This window comes from Eupeodes corollae, chromosome 1 (assembly GCF_945859685.1).
Source record: "Eupeodes corollae chromosome 1, idEupCoro1.1, whole genome shotgun sequence".
Lineage (NCBI taxonomy): Eukaryota > Metazoa > Arthropoda > Insecta > Diptera > Syrphidae > Eupeodes > Eupeodes corollae.
Genome location: NC_079147.1, coordinates 88,846,757 through 88,862,598, shown reverse-complemented (window position 1 = coordinate 88,862,598; position 15,842 = coordinate 88,846,757). Strand labels below are relative to the sequence as shown.

General features: G+C 34.3%; 1 protein-coding gene across 1 annotated transcript in view; it reads left to right on the top strand.

Annotated features, from left to right (window-relative positions):
* The first annotated feature begins 4,291 nt into the window (after positions 1 to 4,291).
* Positions 4,292 to 15,842, top strand: part of LOC129952866 (homeobox protein DTH-1) — a 181,969-nt gene continuing 170,418 nt past the window's right edge. Inside the window, exon 1 of the mRNA XM_056065765.1 lies at positions 4,292 to 7,222. The gene's annotated coding sequence lies outside the window, so the exon portion shown is untranslated. The remainder of the gene's footprint in view (positions 7,223 to 15,842) is intronic.

Below are 15,842 nucleotides of genomic sequence, written 5' to 3'. Positions count from 1 at the left end.
TCTTAGAACTAAATGTAACTACATGCTAATCATAACATTTACCCGTAAGCGTTCACATCACCTATTTAACCACCTTATGAAGATCTCTTACAACTTATTTATCTACTTTTAGTATAGATACCATAGACTCACCGTTTCCTCTAGAAAATATTCCTATTTATACTAATCTAAGGATCGTCAGACAGGCCGCTTTTTTTGCGTTCCTCATCACCATACAAATTATGGGCTTTTTGAACCTATAACAATCGTGCTGCGTTTAGCTAATAACGTGCATACCTCCTTTGATTTTCATATTAATCTTTCCTTTCATAGAAACAATCCCTACAACCCGTTGTAAGTTTTTCGTTCATCAAAAAGTAATGTGTGCCTTCGTAATCAAGCCTTAGCATAATATAAAACTAAAACACAAACAAAAATGGATTTAAGTAGCGTTTTAAGTTCTCTTTTTTTGTAGGTTTAAATAAATGAATTTACAAAATTTAACAACTGGGCTATCAAAAAGTATACCCAAAGCTGTCCAAGAATAATTAGTTTATATCTATTTGACAGAACAGCAAATTCTTAATAATAAATAGAACGAAAAATAACGTTTTTGACACATGGTGTAATTAAAATAAAATGTGCGGCTGGGTCGCAAGAACTGCCTTCTGTATCTCAAGAGTCTGTTTAAAAATAGAACCTATAGCTAAGCTAAAGATTTGAAAATATACCTGCAAAATAAATTTGTCTTCTAAAATAAATTTTAATGCCATTTGATTTCTCAAAAAACCCTAATTTTGCAAAATCGTTTTTTTTTTTTTAATAATTTTGTAGATATATATTAATTTATTTGTATACAAATATTTTTAGTATAAAGTTACTAAGAACATATCTATATAAATTTTACATTTCATTTTCGTAAAGAAATGTGGACCCGTTTGGGAGACATGGAATTAAAAAAACAATGTTTAAGTCCAAGGAAAATGTACATTTTTGGTCATCAAACATTTTTAGACAGTATTGTGAGCTTGTGCTGTAACAAAATTATTGAAATCGGTTTATCAGTTCTGGTTTTATACGGGACACCCTATTGGAGCAATACAAAACAATATTTGTTTTATTTTTTTAATAAAATAATCTAAGTTAAGAAAAAACATTTTAATGTAAATTGAATGAAAATCTATCGTTTCGTTTTTGAGTAAATTTGAATTATTCATTTTGACCAACAATTTGCAAACTCCTGCCGCCTAAACTTTTATCTGAACTTAATCGACCCAATAGTTTAGGGCTTAGAGTTAAGGCAAGACAGAAGAAGGACGCAATCGTGGGATCCTTTTTTCGACTTCCCTACAGTGTTAATATCATGTTTGATTAAAATCTTGAGTGCGAAATTTGGTACAAATCGATAACTTGCCATATACCTAGATTCTATATGTAGACAAGTGCAAAATACTAAAAATTAATAACGATTTAATCTTAATTTAAATATCTTGCAAAAATCTTTTAGCATTCAGATACTTTTATTTATTTATTAAAAAATGTTAAAATTTAAAAGTCAGGAAACTTTTATTACTGTTGTAATTAGTTTTTAAAGTTTCACCCTCTTTCATATAAAACACAAGTCAAAATAGTTAATTTGCAATTTCTTCAAAAAACTCTTGTTTCAATGATGCCATACTTGAATTTATTTTTGGAGATTTTGTTGAATATTTCATATTTTTTAAATTTTTGCCTAATTTAACTGCAAATAAAATCAAAATCAATCAAGCTTGCGGCCGAAATAGAAAGTCGGTCTTTATTCTTGGATACGTCTCGACAGAAAACAACATCATCTTTCAATATCTTTGAATAAAATAAAAACCAACTTAAGAACTTAGTAGCACCCTTGGCATGATGGTTAAGCGTTGGACTGTAATGCCATAGGTATTGGGTTCGATCCCTGCCTATGCCATCTAAAGTCTTTTCACGGGTACAGCCTCTTGAGAAGAATTGACAAATTATCTAAGAATAACTCTTGTCATGAAAAAGTGCTTTCTCAAATTAGACGTTCGGATTCGCCATACAAACTGTAGGTCCCCTCCATTCTTGACAACATTACTCGCACATAGGAATGGTTGAGAGTTGTTAGTCACTAAGGCCCTAGTTCTCAACGGACAATTGCGCCACCCAATTTATTTGTATTATTTGAAGCGTTCAGATGAAGAAGGGGTTAAGTGATATTAGTGAAGTTTTGAGATATATGTATGAGTTTAAAGTTTTTTGATTAGAACTTTTTTTGGGCTTACAACTGAAACTTTCTAATAAGGAAGAAAAATAAAACACACAACAATCTTTTAAGATGTAAGGACTTCATTTAATAAAAATAGCTTTAAGATACATTTTTTTAATAACATTCTTCTTCCATACATTTTTTTTAAATTTATCTCAAAGGAATAACAAAGGGGTTAAGTGACATTTTTAATTCATTTTTTTTTCTGCTAAGTCTGAAGATTCTGATAGAGCTTTTTCATTGGACCATTGATGCTCAAGTGAAATAAACTACATTTGTTAATTTAAATTTTTAATTTTTGTGTGTTTTGGTTTTCTTCTTCGCGGTATATATGGTTTCGTTTTTCCTCAACTCCTTCTCAATTCTTCTTAAATCTCGATCACTATCCAAGTAAGTGTGACCAACTCCGGAAACTTATAATCGATGACATCGAAAGAGTCAAGTTAAATGAGAACTTGATATAGACAGATTAAAAAAAAGTTTTTGTTTTGTCCAGGGCAAGAATCAGTCCACGCTATTAAAGCTCTTCTATTTTTCGCAAATTCATATTGCTGAAAAAATGTAAAGAGTGCACTCATTACTTCTGTGCTTCCTCGGTCTGCTATATCTCATGTCCGGTTTAACATGTAAGACATTTCTGCATCAGAAGTAATGACATGTATTCTTAAATTATAAAACCACATCTGTCTCATATAAAAAGCTTTTGAAATTGTGAGTTTAGGCAACGGCATGGTTTGTTGTAGGTCGAAAGTAATATAAAGAACATTTGCATCGGATCGAGATTTTCGCGATCGAATTTCTGATTTTCGAATGCTGACTTATAGCTTGTTCGATGTTTTGCCGAGCTTTTACTAGAATTGCATGTGCTGCAAGTATCGCTTCTAGGGAGGCGGAAAGACAGATTGAATTGCGTATTAAAAATGGTCCTGTAGTAAGACTCGTTTACCAAAAATTCCGCAGTTTTGTCTTCTTGAGTGCGTTTTTCAAGGTAGAGGTTATACATTTTGGCAATATTCAGCAATGGTGACAGATATAGTTTATGCGCGTTCTTTTTTCGAGAGTAATGGGGTTCTTCAGCTGGGAATTGACATATGTGCTGAGATACAAAAGCTTCTACTTTACTTGGAGCCTTATTTGGGCTGCTTAAGTGACTACCTCTTTTATCACAGCTTTTAATCTTACCTTATATTACGTCAAGTTTTTCCTTTCCAATCTGGTAAAGCGAACACAAAGCAGTTTTACATACTCTTACTATTTTTCCACCAACAATAACATAATATTCAAATGAAAACTGTCTCTCCTTACCAGAATTTACTTTTTTGCGGTTTTTTGTTCTGCGTATCATGCTTTTGAATAGCAGAGAATTTTTAGCATTTACATCAAGCATATATAGGTAGAAACTTGTTAAGAGCTCTTTTCATTAATGAATGCTTATTTTTATTTAGAAGGAGTAGCGACAAGTTCCAGTTCTGCATAATATTCCCAATGCAGGATTTTTTCAGTGCGTAAAGGGGTTAAGTGATTTTAACTCCTTCTTCTACTAATATCTTGCACTTTTATGATGCATTTACCTCCTTAACACCATTTTGTGTATGGCTTTATTAGAAACTAGAGTTCGTAGAAAGCCTCAAATCACACAGAAATGTAAGTTTTCATTTACCTTCTTCGTTGGTGAAAAAAAAAACAGAAAAATTAAAAAATGTCACTTACCCCCTTCTTCATTTGAACGCTTCATTTATAACTTAAAAACGAATTAAAACTGGTCTATTATTTGGGCTACTTTTTGAGCCCCAATTTCTGCCTACAAATATTTATAAATTAACCTATAAATCTATTGTTCAAAACATAATGGCAACCCTAATCTTTATATGAGTAATCAATTTATACAAAGATGAGATACATCATACAAACACACCCTTACAATATGAAAATGAATCCATAAGATATATTTTAACAGCAATAATAATAATAGGCCGTATATTATGTTTGCTTTCCGAATGAGCAGGCAAATCGTTTCAGATTCAGTTGTAAATTGACGTTTGAGTTAGCTGCCAGTTCGGTTCATATTTATAGTCATTCTCATTTTGAGTTAAGTCAGTCAAGTTGTATCGTTCTGTAAAAGCCGATTCGATACAAGTTGAGAAGAAAGAAGACTTAAGTAACGTAAATGAAACGGGGCAAATTTATTTTGCCATAGGAAGCAGAAAAGATAAGTGGATACAAAAATAAAAAGGTAAAGTAAAGAAGAGAAAATCATCGACAACCTACAAAAACAACAACCACCCAAAAAACCCAAGGAATCAAAGCAAGATTGAGAGTGGAAAACGAGAAACTATTAAGAGGGCACTCCTGTCCTGGTCGTGGTCCTGACTCTCGAGCTCGACTATACACTAACACTCCACCCCCAACCTCACCACACCTCACCACACCATACTTCGCCATCATCAACCAAACCAACCGTCAACCGAACTGAACCCAACTGAATACTAAAGAACAGAAAGAGCCCCTTCCATTTTCAAAAGTATCTTTTATAGCTCAATGTGTGTTTTGTATCTTATGTCTGCCTCTGCTTAGTTAGTCCCTTCCCTGCTCGGTCCTCCTTCCTCGTTCTCACCCAGCAAGCAAATGCAATTCACATTATGTGGGGAAACATGAGTGGTACAAAAATCAGCTGTGTTGTGTTTTGTTGTGTGTTTTGAAAATGCTCTTTTAGTGAGCTGGTATTAGTGATTGACTTTGTTTATTCACTGTTTTTGTGTATATAGTACGAGTATCTTTCAGATACATTTTATATTAGATGAATTTCCCATTCAGATTCGGTTCGGTCTCCGGTGGTCGACTGCAACTACAACCATAGACATATACTATAGATACAAATACGAACGAGAGTGAATGAAAGAGAGACAGAGAGAGAATATATCTTGTATCTCGCTCGCAAAAAGAGATACTTTATGATATTCGAATTTAATAGTCGTGCGCCAACATAATCGCTAATAGTCTGTCGCTTGGAGTAATTGGTGTAATAAGTGGACGGTTCGGGTTCGGGTTCAGGTTCGACTTCCACTACACTACGACTTCGACTTCGGGGCTTGCTTGTGTATCTATCTATCTATCTATGTGCCTGTGCAGTGTGTGTAGATATTGTATATTTTGTGTTGTATCCATCAGATACAATCTATCAAGTGTATTATTATTATTGTTATTACATATTCCATTTGATGGAAGATTGTTTTTATTTTTTCGGGCTATCTACGAGTAAAGCCTGGCAACACCACCCATCGCTAACATGTTGATAATGTAAAATGTTGCTGAGATATTTATAATGTTGCGATAAATATAATTTGTTTAGATTGTTTGTATTATGAGATATGTTGTTCATGTTTATGATGATTGTGCGACGACCGACATCGACATCGACATCGGAACGATGAAGTTGATGTTGATAATGATGATGATGATGATGATGATTATATTTCGTTTTATTATTATTACGGTTTTGTGAGACGAAACAGCGGGTGTCAATTGTGTGCTAATTGCATGTGAGAGATTGTTTTTTGATCTCATTTAGTGTCTAGTGGTGCTACCGTCTTGTTGTCGTTGCTCGTTGTCGTTCGTTCATCGTTGCGTTGTGCCTGCTTGCTAGTTGCTTGTCTTGTTGGTCGCAGTCGGGTCGGACAGATAGACAGACATTAAACCGTTGTTTTGGTTTTAGATAAATGTTCTTTATTTTTGTTGGTGAAAGATACTTAGATAGTGAGTGAGACAAAAAGAGAAAGAAAAAGAGGTTATAAGAGTGTGAAAGATATATCGTGGGTTTTGTTTGCGGTGTGTCGTCTCTTTGGTTCTCAACGTCGTTGTTTGTTCTCGTTGTCGTTATTATTGCGTGTTGTTCATCATCCTCATTACAATCTATCTATCTATCTATCTGGAAGAAGATTTAAGATACCAACCTATCTACAACAACAAAAAGATAGATTTTTTTTTGTTTTTTTTTTAAGAACCACGGTATGGGGTTTTTGTCCCCTAGAATTTAGATTTCAGAATATAATCAATCTTGTGTGTGTTGTTCTTTTCTTTTTTTACTCATTCTGGTTCACACTTTTTTGTGTGTTTTATGTCGGTTTGTAGATTCGTGTGTGATTTGTTAATCAACCCATCAAAAGTTGAGATACAATTATTTTTATTCGTTTATCGTTTGATCCCATGAATCGTTATATGTACATAAGTATCTTTTTTCGTTGTTGTTGCTGTTCGGCCAACACTGGTTTTGTGTACTATAACAGTACCTAGAAGCGGCGACGGCGCCGGGAATTAATGAATAATTACATTGTTATTTTCCCTCTTCACGGGTAATTGATTGTGCCAATAAAAAAATATTTCATATTAAATACATATTTACGGATATATGTTTGAATGTACGGCGACGTTATAAAATTAAGTGAAGTTTAATAATAATAATGTATCATATACACATACTAAGTGATGCTGTGGTGAGAAATTAATTTCCGAAAAATATTTAAAATACATAATTTAATTGTATTTGCGGTTGAATGGATAGTTGATTTCATTTAATGTATATTTTGTGTGTGCTGTGGATTTAAACAAAACCTATCTATCTACCTAACTAGGCATAGGCTCCTACCTACCGACCTACCTTACTTACCTGCCTAGCCTACCTGCATAGTTACCTACCTTAAAACATTGAATTATGGTGGTGCTAGGATATTAATATAATTTGAAATCAACAAAAATAAAAAAGTGATTTATGTTTGCTCAAAAGAGGATTAATAAAACGCAAACATATTATAATTATTTAAAAAATAAGAATCGAATCAACGGGACAACAATATAAAAATACACAAAACTAAAAAAAAACTTACCTTCCTATCAACTTAATTGGATATTGAATTATTTTGATTCAAGTGGTCTTTGACTGTTATTGCTGATTGTATTTTATTTTTCCAAGTGATTAAGGTAAGTTTGTGATAGTTTAGTTCTTTTTTTTTAATGTTTATTTGAGAAGGGCTTAACTATTAATGATTGTTTAGGTAGGAGCTTACCTTTCTCTTTATTGTTGGATTATATTTTGAATTTAAATTGATGTCTACATTGTTATTAATTTTTTATTTTACATTCTAAAGATTTAACAAAAACTTGAGAATTTTGTTTGGAAAAGTCCCGACGGCAAAACTGTGTCGTGTGAATTTAAGTAAGAGGCTATTTAGAATGAGAATGGAAAGTTAACTTAACGTACAGTGTTGGTGAAAATAAAAGCAACTTTAACTGTCTCGATTAGAAAATAATTTAAACTAAAACAGATTTAGGACTCAATTATTGTATATTTAACTTCCCGTAGGAAGTTACTGTAATGGGTCCGATTTGTCAAATTGAAATTTTTGGTTTCAAAGTCCCTAGAGTCGAAATAAAAGATTTTTAGAAAGATTTCTGTGTGTGCGCCTGACATTTTGTTCGTCGTCCACAGCTCAAGAACCAGAAGAGATATCGACTTCAAATAAATTTTGTTATACAGATATTAAGGCAGAAAGGGCTCTCAAGAAAATTGCGTGGGTTTTTTTTTATCATAGCAGTTTGAAAAAAAAGGTGAAAATTTTGGTTAACCCAAATATCTTACGAACCAAAAACGCTAGAGACTTGAGTTAAATTTTATATAATATATTGTAACGTGATAACAAACAGGTATATTTTTTGAAAAAAATCCCTTTAACGGTTGTTTTTATAAATCAAAAAAACTGAAAAAAAAAATGTGTCACCTCCAAATTTTTAAGACTAAAATATGATTTCGTCTCCAAAACAATTTTGTGCAACGAAGAATAATGTTTTTGACATCTGGTAAACTTTTGAGAAAAATCGAATTGACAGTTTTTTTTATAAAAAATAAAAATCTAAAAAAAATTAATAAAAGTTGGTAAAAATTGATTTTCGACTCAAATATCTTTTCAAAAGTTGTAGATATTGGCTTTTAACTATTCTTATCTTTCAAAAAATATTGTTGTTAACATTCAGTAAAATTTTGAAAAAAATCAAATTGACAGTTTTTGTACAAAAAAATAAAAACAGAAAAAAAAATTAACAAAAGTTGGTAAAAAATGATTTTTGACTCAAATATCTTTTCAAAAATTAAAAATATTGGCTTCAAACTTATTTTATTTCACAGAAAAAATTGTTTTCAATATTCAGTAATTTTTATATAAAAATCCAACAGTCCTTACCTACTTACTTAAGGTGGCGCTACAGTCCTGTGTGAACTATTGCCTCACCCAACAAACTTCTCCATCTAGCTCGGTCCCTAGCTAGATGTCTTCAGTTTCGCGCTCCAAGTTGGGTGAGGTGACCTTTTCTTGTGCGCGCCACCTGATCCGTGGTCTTCCTCTACTGCGCTGTCCTGTGGGTGCGGATTAAAAGACTTTCCAGGCCGGAGCATTGGTTTCCATGCGCTCTACGTGACCCAGCCATCTTAGTCGTTGGACTTTTACCCTTCTGGCTAAGTCAACGTCGTTGTACAGCCTGTACAGTTCGTCGTTCCATCTTCTCCTCCACTCCCCATGCATTTAGGACCGTAGATCAAACTAAGAACTTTTCTCTCGAAGCGACCCAAGGTGCTTTCATCCGCTTTTGTCAGTCCATGCTTCTGCACCGTATAGCAGGACGGGGATGATAAGGGTCTTATATAGCAACACTTCGGATTTTACCACTCAATTGCTTTCTTAGTCCAAAGAAACAGCGATTAGCAAGAGTTATTCTGCGTTTGATCTCAGCGCTGGTGTTGTTTTCTGCGTTAACAGCGGAGCTTAGGTAGACGAAGTCCTTGACTATATCAAAGTTACGTCTGTCGATTGTGACGTTTTGACCAAAACGTCGGTGTTGTATATCCTTTCTAGACGACAGCATGTACTTTGTTTTGCCCTCATTAACCGTTAAACCCATTTTGGCCGCCTGTGCCTCAATACTCACAAAAGCCCCATTGACATCACGCTGAGTTCTTCCGATTATGTCAATGTCATCAGCATATGCCAGTAATTGGACAGAATTTTGAAAATAGTGCCTCTAGTGTTGACGTGTGAGCACTGCACTATTCTTTCAAGCACGATGTTAAAAAGATCACATGACAGCACATCGCCTTGTCTAAAACCTTTTTTGACATCGAAAGGTTCTGTTAAGTTGTTTTCAACCTTTATCGAGCAGCGTGAATTCTCCATGGTCATCCTGCACAAACGGACGAGTTTGGCAGGGATGGCAAAACTAGACATGGCTCTATACAGCTCGTCCCTGTAGCTGTTGTCATATGCGGCCTTGAAATCGATGAAAAGATGGTGGGTGTCGATTTGGTGTTCTTGGGTTTTTTCCAGGATCCTGATCTAAAACCACACTGATAAGGTCCTATCAGGTTGTTGACGATGGGCTTTAGACGTTCACATATTACGGCAGAGAAGATTTTATAGGCGATGTTAAGTAGACTGAGTCGGGTGGACGGGATTGTTGGCTTTCGTCGTCTATATTGAACGGATCATCCTGCCTGACAGCGAAATTCAGTTCTTCGTCGCCGTTATACAGTCTGCAGAAGTGGTCCTTCCATATCCTCAGCATTGACTGCGGTTCCACTTAGATGTTTCCACTTTCTTCTTTGCAGCCTTCGGTTCTACGTTTATGTACCTGTGAATTTCGTTTCACCTGTTCATAAAACTTTCGAACCTCATTCCTGCTTTTATACCTCTCAACATCTTCGACCGCACGCTTCTCATGCCTTCTCTTTTTTCTTCTGAGAAGTCGGCGTTCCTCTCGCCTCTTCTGCTCATAGAGGTCACGAGCAGTTCTCGTCTTTTTATGCGGCGCCGCTTTGCGTGCCTGTTATTTGGCTGCATTTGCCAGCCGACAATCCTCATGAAATTAGGGGTTCCTTGTTGGTGGCTATTTGGAAGCATGTCTGGCGTCGATCGCAATATGGTCAATCTGGTTGACAGTCCAACAGTCCGTTTTAAAATCTACAAAAACAGTACGCAAATTTGGGAAAAATTGATACGAGTACATATAGACAAACTTTTAAGCAAGACAAATTGACAGACGGGATGGGAAGTTATCAGTGTGGGTCGCATCCCAGCCTCTTTTTTTTTTGGTTTTCGTAAGTTCTCTTATTGCTTTTCTATTTCTTTCAACTTTTTTCGATCACGGTGCAACCAAAGTGAAAAAACGCTAAGAAAATCGCCAATTTACTATTTTTTCTACTTAACACACAAAACCAGTGGTGACGTCGATCTGTCACTGCGTCGACTAAAAGCTATAATGGCGGTGCTGCGTCATGCGCAGCAACGATCCTAATTTTTTCAATGGTTTCCGATATAAGATGGGTACCCCGTCTTGACCACCATCCCGTCTGACCCCCCTCTTCCCTATTCAAATCCCTTCTTTTCAATCACTTCAGCATATCTTCGAAGCATGGAATCAATTAAATTGCTTAAAATGCTATTTTGGGATACTTTCCCAAGTCAATTTAATTTGATCAAACAGATCGTTTTTATTCTTTAAATTAATCCTTACAATTCATCGATCTACAATTTTCCATAGATTTTTTATAGATTTAAGACATAGGGGACTATTTTGGCCATTGTAACACGAAATATCTATTTCAGAGGCAACTGATCCTCAGAGTGTGGCAGCATTATATGTTTCAAAATGTCACGGTACATAAAACGATCCATTGTACCATCTATTTGGTGAATCGGACTAATTCCATGCCCTGAAAAGCATCGCCATACGTTACCTCCTCCGTGTTATACAGTACTAGCTTTGGTGTAACGTGACGCTTTGGCGTTTTGAAAGATTTTGGTCCACCATCAACAGCTCGTCCCCGAATTGTCCTCACGCTTTTGTTCAGGTCGAGTTGGGTTCGTATTTCTCTTGATGATATAAAAGGGTCTTTTTTTAATTCATTTTATTATAGCAGAATCTTGTCGTTTTGTTGTTTTTCTTGGTCTGCCACCTCGATGAATAGTTTGGAATGACTTTTTGGATTTGTAAATTTTTTTTTATTAATCGGTAAATCGATGATTTTGGAATTTAATATTTTTCTGATATTTTAATTTGACTCATTCTACTTTTAAATTCTTTAATAATTTTTTCCGTTAGGGTATTTGTTTTTGGCCGTTTTACAAAAGTTACCTAAGAAAACTGATTAGCTTGCCCGTGAACAAACTGAGACTTAATAAATAGATTAAACTGCACTCGTATGCCAACACCTTAAATATGAGCAATGAATTTTTTAGTTAACGGACCCCATTTTCTCTATTAATAATAATAGCAATAAAAAGTTTATTTTGTTGGAGATAGTTTAAGTTGCTCATGTTTGGCCAACACTGTAGATTTAAAGTCAAGCTACATACTTTTCTAATTTTTTTTAAAGATTTTCGAACTATTTTCTAGCGTTAAAGCGCTTCGAGAAACAGCGACTAGAGCAACATTATTTTTATTTTTATCAACTTTCAAAAGTTTTGTTTAAGGGTTTTATGACGTTGGATTCTAGTTGAATTGATGATTTGCACAGTGAAAACAAAATTGTTCAACTTCCACATCTTTCAGGTTACTCAAACATGACAGCTGCAAAAATAACGAGAAATTTAAAGTGAAACGACTTATTGGAAGCCCCTATTTATTTGGAAGTTTTACGCAATTAGCACTTACATACCAGTGTTCATTCATTTTATGGACTTGCGCGTAACTTATATCTTTGAATTTTTTTTCTTTTTTTCTTTTGGTTTTTAGTTTATCCATCAGATTCCTTCATATAGACTTTCGTCCTTGTTTTGTTGACCTCTTTATTTTAAATATTTTCGGGTAATGAATAAAAGAGTCCAATGGCTGAAACACAAACACGCTTCAGCTTCGGGTTCGTCTGCGTTACGTTGGGCCTGCTTCGAGGTTGCTTTGAATGACCATTCCAATATGACATTAATAATACGGCACTTCTGTCATTAGCAGCTGTTATTTTTTCTCAAAATAAAAAAAATGAGTTTTGAAATCGAAAAAATTAAATTTATCACGCAAGTAGCTTACACAGAGCTTTCGTTTGAAGTCACATTATGTTACCTCCTTACGATTGTCAAATGAAACGTTATGCCTAAGCTTCAATGTGTTAAGGATAACATGCATTGAATTCCTATGGCTGAACTCGTAAACGTCAGTCGAAGCTGAAGCTTAAGCGTGTTTGTGTTTCAGCCATAAGTTCTTCACATCATTCTAAAGGGTAGGTCCAAAGTGAGTTCCTGATTAAAAGTGATAATAATTTTTATGGATTTATTTTGGTTCTAATAGTTTATAAACAAGGTTATCCATTTGACGTTATGTGTGAAACACTAGGTTCTTTTGAGGTAATTTTCGACCACTTTTCGATACTTATTGGACGGTATCTCAGCCATAGCTTGCCGAATGTTGGTTTTAAAGTATTCAAGAGTTAATGTTTTACCTTCATAAATACGGTCTTTCCGGTAGCCCTACAATAAAAAGTCCAGCGGTGTCAAATCGCAAGATCTTGGTGGGCAGTTGATATAGCCAAGACGATCTTGGTGGTTAGTTGATATCGTCAAGACGTGTCGAGTAATTACACAGCCAGGAAATGTCTCTTGTAATAAAGTCATATTAGCTCGAGTGGCATGTGGCACCGCCTTCTTGAAACCACATCCAAGCAGTATTTTTTAATAGCAGGCACAAAAAAGTCGGTTATCGTTTGAGCATAACGCTAAGAATTTACGGTACAGTCGTTCTATCGTCGTTTTCGAAGAAGTAAGATCCAATCACACCTCCGGACCAAAGAGCGCATCAAACGATGACTTTTCCTGGATGTAATGGCATCTCTTCAATTACTTGAGGATTCTCAGATCCACATATATGACGAATGAGAAATGTGCTTTGTCGCTGAGGAAAATTTTGTTCGATAAATCGACGTATTTACGACGTTTAAATGGTCAGCTTTCTTTAGTGGTATTGTAAGCTGGAATTTGTATGGATTAGGTGAGATTCGCGCGATTAAGTGAACTATAATCTCCTCGGCAAAATATGTTGCTGTGACAGAATAACCGTTTTGTAGTAGCTTTTTAACAATTTGTATGCATTGTGCGATGCGGTAAGCTATCCATTTTCGTAAACATCAGACTATCAACTGAAAAAAAGTTGGTTCAACAACTTAGTTTGACAAAATTCGAATTCTAGTATTTATTTTAGCAAAAACCTCCTGCTTCAACTGCGGAAAAGTGATTATTCACATACACTTTATCCTTCAAATAACACCATACAAAAAAGTCTGAAGCAGACAAATCGGGAAAAAAGTGGATGAGAATTAAATTAATTTTCGAAAATTATTCCGTGGTTCAGGACCTTCTGTCAACAATTCTTACAGAAAAGATATTTTGTAAAAAAGAATCTACAATTCGGTTCTTAAAACTCTTCACAGTAAACTGCAGAACACAGTTAGTTGCTCAGAGCTTCTAAAATTCTTGCAAAAATGAATTTAAAATTAGCCTTAGCTCAGGCAATACGATGTCTTCCAGCTTGAATAAGATCAACTTCATTTGACCAAATCGTACCATTAGTGCCGTAAGGCCTTGGGTTAAAATTATCGAATATTTGTTTTTCTATCCTTACTAGCAATGTTACTTAGAAGTGGTCCATTAGGAGTTCACATGAGTGACAGACTCATACGTGAACTGATGCACCTTAGAAGAAAACTAACAAACGAAACTTAAATTTAGAGAACAAACCTTTTCATATATTTTCAAATGGCCAAATGTATTGTTTTTTTTAACTTTAGAAATATGCGTGTAAGATTAGAAAAATCATATTCAAAAATTAAGTTACTTTTGAAAGTAGCTTTAACATTTTTCTAAGCTGTTTAAAATTTTGATACAATATTATCAAATAAACAAATAAATACTAAAACACAATTAAACTTTACTTCTTTCGAGTTTGCGTCGGCAATGTTAAGACCGATTTCTTCGAAATAATCTTTTTCCCGAATAATAATGAATTATATTCTTCTTGAAACAGCCTTATCAACAAACAGAATGCAGCTGTTCACGAGAGTGACCATCATATCACAGAAAAGGGTTACAATTGATATTTCTTTGGTTCTATTGACTAAATTGTGATTCATACCTGTGATTTGTGATCTAAATAAGACGTTTCGACAAACAATTATGGCTAAAATATTTAATGATTTTAAATGATCCTGTAATCATAACTTTTTAATAAACAAATTGATCTTTGCTAACAAGGCAGAATTTTTAGGAATACAAAATATAAGCCATTTCTTCTATAAGGTACGAGTAGGTCTTAAAAGATTGTGTTCAACGAATCGACCGCTGGAAACGTGTTTGCCAATAAATATTGTAAATGATTGTATTTTAAATAAAACTAAATCTTTCATTTTAAAGCAAAAGTTGTTATTAGACAATCCGATATTTCTACTATTACTTTTCTTTGGAATGTTGCTCAAGAGAAAACCCTTTTTCAATAACAATATTACTGGCTTAAGTCAAAACTAATTCTTATCTGAGCATGTATCTAGTTTTTATGATTGGAGGTTGAAACAACGAAATATTGAATAACTTCAAGCTGGTTGAACTTGAATATTGAGTCATTACAATTTTACACATTTAATGATTTTGCAAAATAATTGGTACAAACTAAGTCTAACTGTGGTAATCGTTCGTATTTATGATGATTGAGTTTGGTTCAATTTGAATCAATATTACGACATTTTCGTACGAAGTAATAAAAAGTTTCTGTAATAGGTATCAAAAAGTTGTAATGACCACTAAATTTTTTCAATCTCTGCCTGAGACACATCAATATTTACGTTCTAACCTTGTATTATTATATATTCTTTCCAAGTTAACTAAAACACTTATGCTCACTTAAATGCTCAAATTTGATCACTGCCTAGCCATCTAAAGTTTTTTTCACGGATACTGCCTCTTGCGAAGGATTGACAAATTCTCCAAGAGTAATTCTTGTCATGAAATGTGCTTTTTCAAATTATCCGGTTGGATCCGGATTAAAACTGTAGGTCCCCTCTATCCCTGAAGTTACTCGCACACAGGAATGGTTGAGAGTTGTCACTAGGCCCTAGTTCTCTACGGATTGTTGCGCCACCTAATTTATTTATTTTTAAACTGACTTCTAAGCAACCCAACGATAACTTATATGCCTGTGCGAACGTATTTGTTTATCCACGGTTGTTATCGAAATGTTAAAACCATTTCTTAATTTCACAACTTAATACCTGCTTGAGCACACGTTTCGAAATTTTGTTTCAAAGATTTTGTTAGTCAAGTAGTTTCGAAATTTCCATTGAAAAATTGGTGTTAGGCCACCCTATAAATTTCGAAAAACCTTTGAATGATTGAATTTTATTATTAAAATGCGCGCTCTGCTAAGAAAATTCTTGGAGTACTTCATTCATTTGTGTTATGTTCTATGCGAACACTAAAGAAGTAACAGGGTACGTCTTTATGGAAAGACCTTTATTTAAAAGGTGCCCAACTTATATTTTGAATAACATTATTATACCATCACCAGATTAAACAAG